Source organism: Procambarus clarkii, chromosome 39 (assembly GCF_040958095.1).
Source record: "Procambarus clarkii isolate CNS0578487 chromosome 39, FALCON_Pclarkii_2.0, whole genome shotgun sequence".
Classification (NCBI taxonomy): Eukaryota; Metazoa; Arthropoda; class Malacostraca; order Decapoda; family Cambaridae; genus Procambarus; species Procambarus clarkii.
The window spans coordinates 2,480,988-2,496,791 of NC_091188.1; the positions used below are offsets into that span (position 1 = coordinate 2,480,988).

The 15,804-nt window shown below is 41.9% G+C and overlaps 1 protein-coding gene across 1 annotated transcript in view; it reads left to right on the top strand.

Moving 5' to 3' along the window:
• LOC138372469 (multifunctional procollagen lysine hydroxylase and glycosyltransferase LH3-like) overlaps positions 1–15,804 on the top strand; it is a 59,960-nt gene that overhangs the window by 1,067 nt on the left and 43,089 nt on the right.

Below are 15,804 nucleotides of genomic sequence, written 5' to 3' on the forward strand. Positions count from 1 at the left end.
CGCCAATTATGAAGCTTTCTAACTTATACAATCCTGGGGGCTCATTTTTATATTACAAAAATCATTACTTTTAATACAAAAAGGTTAACATCTATTTATTTCAATAACAAATTAACATTCAGTAATTTTCAATTTATTCGGATGAGTTTATTCTCTTAATTGAGCAAGTAATGCATTGGAATCCCCACGTTTCCTTATTGCTGTTCTTTATTCTCAGGTTAAGACGTTTGTATTATACAGAATTTATTACAAGATTTGACAGGAATTTTGTCATCACATCTGATACAGTTTCAATGAGAATTTTTATTATGAGACTTTTTTATGGTAATGATTTATAAACGTTGGTAGTGATAGTGAAAATACTGAATAATTTAGGACTTTCATTAAAGTGGTATTGAAACGGTAGAATTAGTGTGTTCTTTTATCTATTTCGACTGATTTGAAAATATTTTTAAATAAAAGTCTTTAAGGGTGAATGCTGTTCGATATATAGCTCTGATATCATGATATATAAGTTATGTACTACATATATTTAAAACTCTCAATGTCAAAAGCACAGTTTGTGTTACGTTATCATAGTGGGCTGCGTGATAACGCACACATATACCAACAACAGGTGTTTTTTTCATTCAGAAAAAAAAGTTTTAAAATATTGTAAAATTTATAAACACATCTTAAATTGTTAAAGGAATTGTTTGGTTCAGTTTCCAGTGTGACCTTAATTAAAGGGGGCTTGATTATTTAATTCTAAACGATTATATATTTCCTAATTCACATTTGTATCCTTAAGCACAACACGCAAATATTCTGAAGCCATGTTCCAATAGGGAGGAAAATTATATTTAATACTATTGTTTCTTAGAACTGTATAAATTACTTAAAATATGAGAGCTACCCGTAGACATTCCAGATTTATTACAATATAATTCATTATTGGAACAAAGTTAGTTCCAGTAACACACTGTTACGACCCTGGGTTCCTCAGTGGAAACCAGAGGTCAAAAATGAGCTAAATAAACTGCCTTATAGTAGGGAAACGCATCACGAGGTGCATTTGTTTGTATCTTCCCTGCCTTGTATCTTTTATCAATTCAGTTATGGTGGGCACAGGAGAAGGAAATTGGGAAGAATTAAGCCTGTATAGGATAGGACAGAGGGAAGGAACGGTGCCCAACCGTTAGGGATTGAACACCGGCCTGCAAGAAGCGACATCGACACTTTAATGACTACAGAAAGATACAAATCATATTTGTAGGAAAAAGTATCTAATTCAAATATTAGAAACAATTTAGACTTGGTTGATAAATAAATAAAAAAAAAAAAGACGTGATTTCAAAATGGTCTTAAACTTAGATATAATATCTTAATTCCCATGACCCTCGATGGATAAATTATTGAAAAATGTTCTGAAGAAAGTCTGAAATATGATTTTCGCTCCTTCAGTGTCTATCATAATTAATAACTTTTGTCTTTAATAAGGAATTATAATTTTAATTTTAAGCAATTTATAAGGAGGTTGTGTGTGTGTGTGTGTGTGTGTGTGTGTGTGTGTGTGTGTGTGTGTGTGTGTGTGTGTGCGTGTGTGTACTCACCTAGTTGTACTCATCTAGTTGTGCTTGTGGGGGTTGAGCTTTAACTCTTTGGTCTCGCCTCTCAGCCGTCAATCAACAGGTGTACAGGTTCCTGAAAAAACTGTGTGTGTGTGTGTGTGTGTGTGTGTGTGTGTGTGTGTGTGTGTGTGTGTGTGTGTGTGTGTGTGTGTGATGGCTCGACTGATGGTATTGTGTCATGGCCTCAAGCATCCTACCGTGTCATGAGTACGTGTCACGCCGTTCTAATTCTACGGCTCTCAAGTTGTGTCATGGCTACGGATGTCATGGCTAATGGTGCCATGGCAATAGGTGTTATGGCAACGGGTGTCAAGTTATCATTTTACATGCACTTGTGTCAAATCGTGCAGGTGTCATATGTCATACCTACATTTGTCACAGCGTGTCGTTGGGGCAAATATGTCATATGCAGACATATTTGCCATATTCATCATGTCGTGTGAGAAGGGACATGTCATATTGTGTCACGTGAGCATGTCATCGTGTCATGGGAACATATCATCTCGTGTCAAAGGAGCATGTCATGTCGTGTCATGGGAAGCATGTCATATCCTATCATAGGAGCATGTTATATGATGTCATGGCTGTCATACTGTTTCGTGCTTACATGTGTCATACCGTGTCTTTAGTGACATGACATATAGAGCCTGAGAGGAGAGTCATCCGATCGTACAAACAGATCAATGTGTACAGTCTGTACATTATACAGTGCGTATGGCGTATAACATTCTCACATTACAACACACACATGTACGCACACGACTGCGTACACTAAACATGCAAACATGTTAACATAAGAACGTATCGAGGTGAAAGCACTTCTAAAACGAAACAAAACCTTCCCACCACACCAAAAAAAATATTTTACGTGCAAATGGGATTTTTGAAATAATGGTGTGGAAGTTGCTTGTATCTCAAGCCTCTTGTCTCACACACACACACCTGGAGCGGGAGACCAACCTGTCCCCTTACAAAAAACGTCGTATTTCGATCGTGTGTTACATAAGGCCCCCCAAAAATGGGCGTACTAGAAAACGGAAGCGGCTCGCAGTAGTGACGTACTGTCTCGTTTTCTGTTTTGGGTCCTCTGGTAGGTTAGGAGAGGACACTTTACATTGACCGTCTTCTTGACCTTGGGAAACCTTAGGAGGACGGGTTGGGGAGACTTATTCTGGCCGACTCCACTGTCTTCACGTTTTCTTTTCTTTATGCTCTGCACAGTTTAAGGGGAGACTTGGCCAGGTTGTTGGCGACAGGGACAGCGAATCCAAGCAAAACTACGGGCTCACCATAGCCCGTGCTACTTGGAACTCATTGTACCAAGTAGCGAATCTTAAACAACAACAATGAATCCAAGCGATGCCTCTTGGAGATGTCATTAGTCGTTTCAGACGCAGCTTAAATAGGGTATACCGCTTCTGGTGTAATTGTAGGGACACATAGCCTCGAGGAAGAAAATATTGGGCATTCAGAGACGACCTTTGGCAGATTCTCCCTGAATACTGATTAAGCGTTTACTTCTCTTACCACTCCTATTTTTTTATATTTATTAATGTGATTTATATTTATTGTGATTTATATATGCGGATATCTTAGGGGGGGGGGGGTAGCGATTTTTTTTATATTCACGGAATTGAACACAATAGCATTATTATAAACGCTAATTCTCTTATGAATATTTTTCACTGTATGTATATATATATATATATATATATATATATATATATATATATATATATATATATATATATATATATATATATATATATATATATATATATGTATTTATCTATTTTTTTTAAGTACTGTACCTAGAAGCGTGTTCTAACTTAGATTCCGGGAAAGCAGTCGCTACCGGAATAACCGTTCAGGTACAGGATATATAGCGTAATATAGAAGCACGGTGAATAAAATTGGATAAAGTGAAAATATAAGTATATCATATTTTGTAGCGCAGGCGCCATCTATTGGCATTATTGTTCATCCACTACAAACTGTTAACAAGATTAGAATGTATAATCTCGTATATTATTGTCTGGAATATTATATATATTATAATCTCGAGATTATAACGTATAATCTCCACAAACATTATATTTTGCTGGTAAACAATATATCTATAACAGTTATTACGAATTATTAAAATTATCAGAAGGTTATTTTTGTATTTAATTACTGATGGATTGCGTTTTATAGAATTATGTCAATTTCCTTTAGATTCCTTTCTACAGGGCGTTGAAATTACCCAGTAAGTATCCGCTAGGAAAATGAATTGATAATTCCGAACGTTTCCGTGTTTCAACACATCTGGGAATACAACAATCTTTGTATTCAAGGAATACTGTATCAGGAATTCCTGTATTCTTTGATAATGTGTGGATACATCGAAACACGGAAACGGTCGGAATTTTCGTTTCATTTTCTTAGTGTATATTTAACCGAATCACGTGTTTTTATGTTATTTTTCTTGCATATATATATATATATATATATATATATATATATATATATATATATATATATATATATATATATATATATATATATATATATATATATATATTATAAAATAATTAACTTATGGGTGATTGCATCATCACGCCGTGAAAATATTAAAGGATTGCTTCTTAAATGCGTTGAAATCACTGAGGATTTTTTTTTTTAAGGGGAAACTCAAACTCCCACAAATTGCCCTAAGTGTGCAGGCCTGAGATGTCTGCCTCAGTGGTGAAGCTTGTGGTAGCGGGAGTCTCTCATCCACTACCATTACAGGGGAAAACTGGGCGATGGTGGACCAGACATCTGGTCCACTTTCGAAAGTTTAACTTCTTTGTGTTCTAACTGTTATTATTGAACGTTGTAGTAAAATGTATTATTATTATTGCTGTTTTGGCTCGGTTGGTGTCCTAGGGACCTGCGTCCCGGCGTAATCAGGGCTGCTTCGTGCCTTTTGTCTATTTTTTATATTACTGAGGTAATCTTATTTTAAGTACATTAAAGACTTCGGTTATAATATTTGAAAACATTATAGTTTGGTATATATAATGGTATAATATATACCCGTATAGATGGCACGCATATACCAGAAAGATAATATAATTATAATATAGTAAAGATAATATAGTAATATAATTACTATGTTATTTCTAACTTTCTATGACACTGTTGATGTTGATGTCTCGCAGCTGACAGGATGAAAACACTGAGAGGTGAAGTCCGCCGCTTCTCTCGGTGTGTATACACTGAAACTTTACTTATGTCCCCTCTCTTTACTTAAGTCCCCTCTCTTTACTTAAGTCCCCTCTCTTTACTTAAGTCTCACTTCTCTAACAAGTGCCCAAAACAAACGGCTAAGTCCAGCTCATACTCCGGCACTCACAACTACAAGAACTGTATCGCCACCACCAAGAAAGCCGCGAAGTGTGGAGAACAGCACCCCGCCACCTCCTACCTCTGCACAAAAAAGGAAGGAGGAACTGAAGAAGATTAAAGATAACTCCACCACGCCGCCGACCACCCAGAGGCAAGTCGCCGCGACCTTAGACCTTGAACCTGACCAGTTCCCGAGCTTCCCTTCTATAAACCAGATGCAGACTACGACCTTATGAACGACCCTTTTGGCACACCTTTTCCCCACCCTAGTGCCTTGTGCGGTGTGGTTGATTCTGCCATCTATCCAAAAATTCTCGCCCTTGCTGGGTTGAGCCCCCTGGGGCTCTACTCTCTGCGACGCCGAAGCTTCTATACTCTCCAGACTATACTTTCCACTTTCCTACTCTCCAGACCCTATTCATCTACAAATCTACAGTATCAGCTCCAGATACTGGCGATGGCTTCAAACAGCCTCCACTTACGGGCTATTCATGTCCGTGCCTCCTCTGTGGTGGCTTAATCTTTATCAATCAATCTTAAGTCCTGTCACAGTAACAAGGTTATCGGGAATAACCAAACTCAATTACGGGCTCACTATAGCCCGTGCTACTTGAACATTTCGTTCTGAGTAGCGAAATCTTAAACAACAACAAAAACTTAAGTTCTGGACCACATGTTCAGGACTAAAATAAACTTGTTGGACACTTAGTAAGCTGTTGTGGTGGCCTTAATAACCCTCAAGAGGTTGACGGACCTTAAGCTCAATACTAAACCATTTAAGTCCAAAGAAAATATATTAGCAACTGAAACCATACTATACAAATATGAGAAAACCATTGGGTTTTAGAAGGACTGTTCTTATAAGAATATAAGAACAAAGGTAACTGTAGAAGGCCTATTGGCCCATACGAGGCAGCTCCTATCTATAACCACCCAATCCCACTCATATACTTGTCCACACCGTAAGTTCCACAACGGAGTATAGTACTACCTTTCACAATATACTCTGATAACACTCCAATATCCTCAACAGTGTCTGGGAGCTCATAACAAAGCACAATAGTTCCTCGAAGACATAAATAATCATTAATTTATGACTTTTTGTTTTGAAGCAAATGTTGTAAATATGACTCAAAGTCTCGCCTAAGGGTGTCCGTGATAGTTGAATCCTGTTGATCATCATATCTTGAGATGTTAAGGCTGTTGGATATCTTCTTAGTCATGATCTCTGGATTCCTAGCGGTCATGCTCACTCGATATCTATTAAACGTATGTTGAAACGTAGCAGACGTCGGTGCTAGACGTAGCAGATTAAGGCAGTGTCTGGGATGCTCCCGGACGCTGGTTCGAATCCTCGTCACGGCCCTTGTGGATTTGTAGCAGACGTACTTTCGGAAAACCCCTGTAGACGCACCCTGGGAAAAAACAGTAAAAATTGTCTCTGGAAACTCCGTAGACGTAATTTTTGGAAACTCTGTTGACATATTCTCTGAACACCCTGTAGAGAGACTCTCTCCGGTATGACTCCCCGACCAAAAAGTTGAAGGATGCGCATCTGACAATTCAACTTTCTCCATTATGACTCAAGTTGTTCTGTTTGAGTTTTTCGACAATATTGTCTCTTACATTACCTCCCTTATTTTCCCGTGAACGCTTCCGCGTGCGGCTATTGTGTTTACGCAGTAGAAACTGCTTGTAGCTTAAAAGTTAGTCCTGTTGAGGGGGGGGGGGGGAAAGGTCGTCGAGGGTAGGGTCGTTGAGGGGGAAGATATGGGTGTCCCATTGTTGTGTTATCTTATTTTCACTCCTTCCGGCCTGGGCGACCTTATTGCAATAATTTCTACCGTAGACATCAACTCTCTCGAGGGATATCAGTCCTCTCTTTAGATATCAGCCATTTCCAGTGTATTATAATCTAAAAATCTATAAAGTAATTAGTATTGTCTTCTGAACAATTATACAAAAAGTCCGTCATTCGTACTTTTGCAGGCTGTTGTTGTTGTTGTTGCTGTTAGAGATTTAGCTACTCAGGACGAAGTGTCCATGTAGCACGGGCTATGGTGAGCCCGTAATTTTGCCTGGCAAGTCTCGAGCTTTGCATAAACCAAGAGTCCGGTATCATAACGAGAAACAAGATAATGTTGCACATTACTTCGTGATTATTGCAAGATAATGATCGTGCGAGTGACCCTGGCGCTCAGGAAACACAATCATGGTGCAGCAGAAATCTCTCAGTCGTCCGCAAAACGCGTTCCACTGCTATTTTCACAACCAAAAAAATAATATTACTTTTCTGTCGCGCTCTTGACGCACGGAGGATGATTCAAGAGGAAGACGAGAGTAATGTTTTAATGTGTTTTAATACTGTAACTCGCTGGGTTTGTCTCTCGTGGGTTTATATTTCCTTATCGTGAGAAAATTAACAGTCCAGAGGCTGAGGTTAATTAAAATTTAAAAATATATATTAGACAATTGAACTCTCCATTTATGAACTGCGTGAGATCCTTATTATTACTAATTACAGCTTCCAGACAAGAGAAGCTTGGCCAGTTAACGGTAGGATCAGATGGGAGTCGAGCACTAGAGAGTGGATGAGTCGTAAGATATTGAGTTAATAAGGTGTTAAAAACTTTCGCCAATATAGAAGCCAACTAACACTTGCTAGTTAATAACAAAGTTAGAGGGCGCGCGTGCTCAGTTGGTCCAGGCGGCTCCTTGCCGTCTTGAAGGCAAATCAACTCTTTATAATCCGATTTTTCGCGACACCCAAAATTTTAGATATTTATTTGTTGATGATCAAACTACACATCAGAAAATGAAGAAAAGATGACGTTTCGGTCCGCCCTGGACCGTCCTGGACCGTCCCGGACCGTCCTGGACCATCCTGGACCATCCCGGACCGTCCTGGACCATCCTGGACCATCCCGGACCGTCCTGGACCATCCTGGACCATCCCGGACCGTCCTGGACCATCCTGGACCATCCCGGACCGTCCCGGACCGTCCTGGACCATCCTGGACCGTCCTGGACCGTCCTGAACCATCCTGAACCATCCCGGTCCGTCCTGGACCGTCCCGGACCGTCCTGGACCATCCTGGACCATCCCGGACCGTCCTGGACCGTCCTGGACCGTCCCGGACCGTCCTGGACCGTTCTGGACCGTCCAGGACCGTCCTGGACCATCCTGGACCGTCCTGGACCATTATCAAGTCGTGTAATAAATTCCTGATGTGTGATTTTGTCATCATATCATTAGCCACGATATCGTGAAATGTCGATTATTACTGATTATTGCAAACACTGGCAATAAAAGGTATTAATATTTACTTATTATTGCAAGTGTGTTGAAGCCTCGAGAGAGCCACCACAAGCTGCCGACCATCCCTGACGTCAGCAAGAGTCCGCTGGGGAAAAATATAATCGTTGCGACATTGAGAAGAACAATGTCCTTCACAAGTAGCGCAACGATCCTTGATACCCGTCGTGTATCTCTAACGAATTATCGGGGGTCCTAAAATAGAGAACCCAATTAATGTCGGCAACCCAACGAAATATTGATTTGTGTTGTCATGATCGTTGGGTTCTCTAGTGACCTCTGGGGGTCACTACGAGAAATCTCAGACAATGCGATCAGGTGGTGACCTCGGCAGGGTCGTGCACTCAGTGTTACAACACCTGGGGGTCAACAGCCCGTACGGTAATCACGTGGACGAACGCGTCTTCTAATTGGTCAGGGCCTCTTAGATAAGCAAGTTGATAGATGCTGTGCATGGGAATAGAAATTTATACATAGATGGACGAGGTATTTGTTGACCAGACCACACACTAGAAGTTGAAGGGACGACGACGTTTCGGTCCGTCCTGGACCATTCTCAAGTCGACGAGGTATTTGTTGTTTAGCACCTTGGTCGTGTTTTATGTCAGCTCCCTCGCTTTTTTTCTGTCAGTTTCCCATCCCTGCTATCCTCTGTTCCAGCTGTCTTGCTTCATGTTTGCTTCTTTCCTTTCCCCTCTCATTCTCTCCTAGTTTCCCATCTAACTTTACTTGTGCTAGTCCATTCCTTCTACTGGTTCATGATGCCTCACAATAGTGCTTCCCGTCTCTCTCTCTTTCTCTCCCGTTTCCTGCTATCACCTCCCTTCACTCTCCCACATTCCCCTTCCCTCATGCCTGCAATCATCCCCCTCTCCCCCCCCCCCCATCACCTGCATCCTGCGTGACGTCACTGGCCCTGTGTGGTAGTGATAGCGGTGTACTGGTGTGACTCTCTCTCTCTCTCTCTCTCTCTCTCTCTCTCTCTCTCTCTCTCTCTCTCTCTCTCTCTCTCTCTCTCTCTCTCTCTCTCTCTCTCTCCCTCCCTGCCTTCCTTCAGTCCCTGTCACCTCCAAGCCGAAAGTCACACCACTCCCACCACTGCCGTCTGTGTACTCACCACTTGTGATGGTCGCTGTGGTCGGCTGTGGGGGCGTCGCCGTCAGCGGTGGTGGAGCCCGGGATGGTGGCACCATACTGCTGGTGCTTGGAGTTCTCCAGTCCTCCTTCCCCGCCTCCTCCTTCGGTATCGCCAAACTTCTCGTACTTGGACATCGCTGTGCGCTGCTCTTGAAGCCTCGTCACTGGTTCAGTGATAAAGGATTGAAGAAGTTTTTTTTGGAATCGCGTTGAATTTCAGTTATTAGTTCGGTGGTGGGTTTGGTTGGGCACTGGGCGTGGCGGTATTACTGCGCTGGGAGGCTGTGATCTCTGAGGGATTATCTCAGCGCTCGGTAACGGGCCTCGCGTGACAGACGTAACAGTACGGTGTTTGTGGAGGTAACCAGAGCACGACACACACACATACACACACACACCTCCCTGGCTCTTTAGAGCGTCCACTACTGCTGTTAGTATCACAAGAGTTCCTCAGTGACTTTGAGTGTGCGCTCACACTCACGCTGAGTCCTGCTGGCGCACACGCTGCCACTCAGTGACTGGTGTCACAACCACTCAGCGACTGGTGTCACAACCACTCAGTGACTGGTGTCACAACCACTCAGCGACTGGTGTCACAACCACTCAGTGACTGGTGTCACAACCACTCAGTGACTGGTGTCACAACCACTCAGTGACTGGTGTCACAACCACTCAGTGACTGGTGTCACAACCACTCAGCCACTCGTGTCACAGCCACTCAGGGCTTACTCCTACTCACTCCACAACGCAGAACTCGCCGGGATAAAACAATTACTCCACACGCACTTGGACTGAATCCTCGGGTGATCAGAGGTAAGTGCCCAGAGGCGCGCGGCTCCTGCAGGTGCCACGGCTGGAGGCGGGAGAGTATGGAGAGAGCGCACCTTTGCGGTAGCAGTGCGCTGGTTGTCGGAGCTGCGCGTGCGTGTGGGACCGCGTGCAGCCGTTGAGTGAGAGTTCCAGTAACAGGCGCGTTCCACGCCTCCGGCAGTCTGTTGATTAGGGAGGGGGGGAGGGGGTTGTGGGGGGGGCGTGGAGTGGGAAAGGGGAGGAGGGGGGTGTGGTGAGGAAGGGATGAGATATTGAGAGAGAGAGAGAGAGAGAGAGAGAGAGAGAGAGAGAGAGAGAGAGAGAGAGAGAGAGAGAGAGAGAGAGAGAGAGAGAGAGAGAGAGAGAGAGAGAGGAAAATATTGGGTGTTTGTTAGGAGGAAACTACATGAAGAGAGGTGGGGGAGGGTTATTAATTGTTGGGGGAGGGTTATTAATGGTTAGGGGGGGTTAGAGACGTAGACTAGTGGCGAGGGAAGTTAGTCGTGGGAGAAGGATTGGCTGGTGGTGTGATTAGATTATATATATATATATATATATATATATATATATATATATATATATATATATATATATATATATATATATATATATATATATATATATATATATATATATATCACTGACTCAATAGAAAGACAACATTTTCCAATGGGCACACTTAGTCTGTCTCCTATTCTCTAATCAAAAGGAAAGACTTAGATTAGGCAAATAGCTAGATTAGGAGTCCCTCAAGAGTGAACACACATGGAAGATGACGCAGGAGGAAGAGTTTGAAAATGGAGGAGTGAGGATGATGAATAAGAGGAATTAGAGGAACAAACGCAGGAAGAGGGAAACTGTAAAAAAAGAATGCTACAAAGAAGGATGTGGAGTAGAAGGAGGAGGAGCACATGAAGAGGAAGGAGAAGAAAAGGCTTTTTTCAGCCTTTGGAAAAATAGATCAATTGAAATGTCAAGGATAAGATCATATAATAGGAGGAAATTTAACAATTATTAGACATTCAGAAAGAGAGAGAGAGAGAGAGAGAGAGAGAGAGAGAGAGAGAGAGAGAGAGAGAGAGAGAGAGAGAGAGAGAGAGAGAGAGAGAGAGAGAGAGAGAGACATAAATGTACAAAAGAACACATACAAAAGAACAGGATGTTTTAACAACAAGAAAAAAACAAAACAGGAAGATAGAAGAACGAAGAAGATGAGAAATAAGGAAATAGGAAACCCAAATATCCAGACGAATGAGGATTATAGCGCCTTGATGAATATGTGCAATATATGCCAGTAATACATGAGAGCCTTGAGGTATACACACATATTGTCACATATTTACGGTTGAACTCTCAAGGCGGGATTGAAATATCCTGCCTTTTGTCACCCTTATCTCTGGTCATTGTCGTTAATAGTTCTTAAGCTTCATCGTTTCCTGTTTATCCTTATAGTTCTCTCTCTCTCTCTCTCTCTCTCTCTCTCTCTCTCTCTCTCTCTCTCTCTCTCTCTCTCTCTCTCTCTCTCTCTCTCTCTCTCTCTCTCTCTCTCTTAAACATGCAGTAAGATGCAAGTTTAGTTAATTTAATTTCCCAGTTGTATTACTGGATACTTAACAAAATTCAATGCTTGTATAGTTTCATAGTTAATTAGCTAACTATCCATTTAGTACCAGATTTAAAGTGCCATAGTAGGTTCCAGCCCATCCTTTAATAATTATAGTACTTAGAATCATTGGTTAACATAATGTTGGATCAAATATTGTTCACATTGTACTACTAGTATGATATAGAATGCTATGATATACTATGATATATTGCATGATATATAGTGGTAGAGTAACCGTAGAACGTAACCCACTCTATCCTAGGCCTATATTAGTAATTTATATAATATATCACTATAATACGCACCACCGTATAGGGATAATTTAATACATATATACTGTGCTATAGGAACATATTCCTACTAGTTATAGGAATGTTCAGATGTGGCTTTTTGCTTTCTTTCTCATGTTCTCTACAAACTTAATAGTACAAAGATAAGACTTTTTTGTGTTAAATCGTCCATATTTGTACGTTCTAGTGTTCGTTTGTAGATGGCTTACCACTTTTGGATGACAGGTGGGATAGTTTAGTAGTTCATTAGTTTATAAATATGTGCAGAGCTTGGCTTCCAAGTGTAGATGAGGCAGCTTCCATGAGAGAGAGAGAGAGAGAGAGAGAGAGAGAGAGAGAGAGAGAGAGAGAGAGAGAGAGAGAGAGAGAGAGAGAGAATATTAGGGGACAATTCACACACACACATTACAGGCTTCCTGTCCCATCAAGGCCACAACGAGCAGGGCCAGCATGAAGGCCACAACACAACCAAGGAGGCGAAACACACACACACACACACACACACACACACACACACACACACACACACACACACACACACACACACACACACACGAAGGTCCAAGAGCGAAACAAAAACTCCATTCTGCAGACACAAATAGTAAATACAAATAGTAAATACACACACACATATAAACATGGGAATACGGAGCTTAAAATACCTAATGAACTAGGCCGAGGTAGCTCGCCCAATCAGCACACAGTGTATAAACCCAACGATACTTTACCTTGAAACAAACGTAATGTTGTCACAACGTTGCAGTTAGGTTGTGTGTTTACTGGGATATGAGAAATAGGAATGGGCAATTATATATATATATATATATATATATATATATATATATATATATATATATATATATATATATATATATATATATATATATATATATATATATATATATATTAGCCAATACTGGTCACCAGATGACCAGCGTATAGACATCTGCACACACAGTGAGGTTCACGTGTCTTATCGAGTCACCAGGCACGGGGGGAGAGGGAGGGGAAGGTTGTGACAGAGCTGTGACTGTGTCACCAGGCAAAGGGGAAGGGTATAACAGAGGGTGTGACTATGTGTCACAAGTACACACGAATGTTTCTCCTGCTTTGATTAAACCCGCCGCTATGACACTGTCTTTTTCCACCTGATAATATATATATAACTCGCGCTCCGAGACCGCTATAACCTGCTTGAAGATGGTTGAAGTGGTGGGGAAACAATGCCGAATGTTGCGACGAGTTCCGTGGTCTATTTTACGCATGCAATCGACACGAAGTGAGCCGAGAATCATCTGCAACTCACAGGGATGTTCGGATGTGACGTCATGTCAAGGAAGAAGACTTAGGTGCTTTGCAACATCTTCAATAAACAGAAGTGTGCGAACGTGACGTCATGTCACGGAAGGCGTCTGGGGTGTTGTGCAACGTCTTGGTAACGGGAGGACAAACTCTGAAGACAAGCCGCGGGCGTCCAAGTCCCCCTTCCTTCACGAATGCCCGTGTTGACGTTATGGTTACTGAAGAACCGCTTGATGGGGTCGTAGAGTTAACGGACACCTGTAGCTGGATGTTACACCTGGTTCCTGGGGTGTAAGATGGACACCTGTAGCCGGATGTTACACCTGGTTCCTGGGGTGTTAGATGGACACCTGTAGCCGGATGTTACACCTGGTTCCTGGGGTGTAAGATGGACACCTGTAGCCGGATGTTACGCTTGGCTCTTAAGGTGTAAGATAGACACCTGTAGCCGGATGTTACACCTGGTTCCTGGGGTGTAAGATAGACACGTGTAGCCGGATGTTACGCCTGGCTCCTGGGGTGTAAGATGGACACCTTTTAGCCGGAAGTTACGACTGGCACCTGGGGTGTAAGATAGACACCTGTAGCCGGATGTTACGACTGGCACCTGGGGTGTAAGATAGACACCTGTAGCCGGATGTTACGACTGGCACCTGGGGTGTAAGATAGACACCTGTAGCCGGATGTTACGACTGGCACCTGGGGTGTAAACAAACTTCTTTTTGCTTGTCTCAACGTCACTGCAATCCGATCTTATTTAATATTTTTCAAATATATATTTAAATAAGGAAGTATCACACTGGTTCTTCAATGTAATTGGAACTTCAATGCAATAATTAATCATGTATTGGGTTGTTTGTTTACCAGGGTGTGTTTAGGTTATGTATATATATATATATATATATATATATATATATATATATATATATATATATATATATATATATATATATATATATATATATATATATACCTTTTGGCCTTTGTTTACGCGGACGTGTCGCGTATATTGTATTAACTGAAGCTCCATTGAATTAGGAGACAGTTGGAAATCTCGTTGTTTGTGCTTGCTTGCGGTGACGGTAGCGGAGGTTGGGGAACCGGTGCGGTGGTTTGACCGTAGCTGAGAAGCGGTCTGAGACGGCGACCCTCCTGGAGCAGTTGCTCCTCCCGTTAGAGACGCGGGTTTTTTTTATTTGTTAAGTATATTACGGGATCCATGAGCCTGGGATCCGCGTGTTGACACAACCCGTCCTCATCATTATAGCCTAAACGTTCATTCCATCCATCTGCCATACCCCCTTCCCCCTACTGTTTATGCATGAAAAAACGTTTGAAACACACAACGAACAACTGATGATGTTCACATGATCGCCAACACAATCTGAACACCTAATCTGACCTACGACTCAACATAGGGTCAACATAGGACCATTACTACTATATAATTATATTCATTTATATTGGACAAAAATGCCTATTTTGAACGATCAGGGCGTTAATGTTCATGACATTCTTCGGGGCTCGACTGTAGCTTCATCCCAGCTTCGGCTGTAGCTGGGATGAAGGTAGTCAGATGTCAGGCAGCTCGTGAACAACGCCAGAGACAGCATAGAGGCCGCGAGGATGCCTAACTTCAGCCTTGGTGCTAAATTGGTGGGTTATTGAGTTACAAAAACAGTTAGTGCCAGTCAGAAGTGATGTCACACACCATCAACGTGAGGTGTGACATCACTGGGGGGGTGTAGAGAATCTTACGAGTCTTGTAGTGTGGGTGAATTTGACTGCTGCTAAACCTAATTTAAGATTGAATCCTGGTGTGTGATACTGGAGGATGTAGATGATGATAGTCTTCAGGCGTTGTCTGTGTCGCTAAACATTAGTATTAGGTTTCGAAACTGAATTCTTGGTAAGACAAATTTGCCTCTTAAATGTGAATGTTACAACATGCAGAGAGAGAGAGAAAAAAAAGAGCGAAAGAGATAGGAAAAAATAGCGAGAGAGAGTGAGAAAAAGTGTGAGAGAGAGAGAGAGAGAGAGAGAGAGAGAGAGAGAGAGAGAGAGAGAGCGATAGAGAGAAATGTGGAAGCCACTGCACCATTTAAAATTTAAAACCATAAGGTTCAGTAAATAATAATACATCATATATCTTAGGTAAATACATGTTCACAATGAACTCCCACAAATGTGATATATGCGACAAAAAATTTTGAAGCAGAGAGATGGGATCGAACCTAAAGTGCCTGTGATTGCCATATCATGTTAATTAATAGCTTGCCGGGTTGCGTCAGAGTCGTCACCGTGATAACTACAGGGGGGGGGGGAAAGGTGCCTCTAGCAGGATATAATTGAACACGGAAT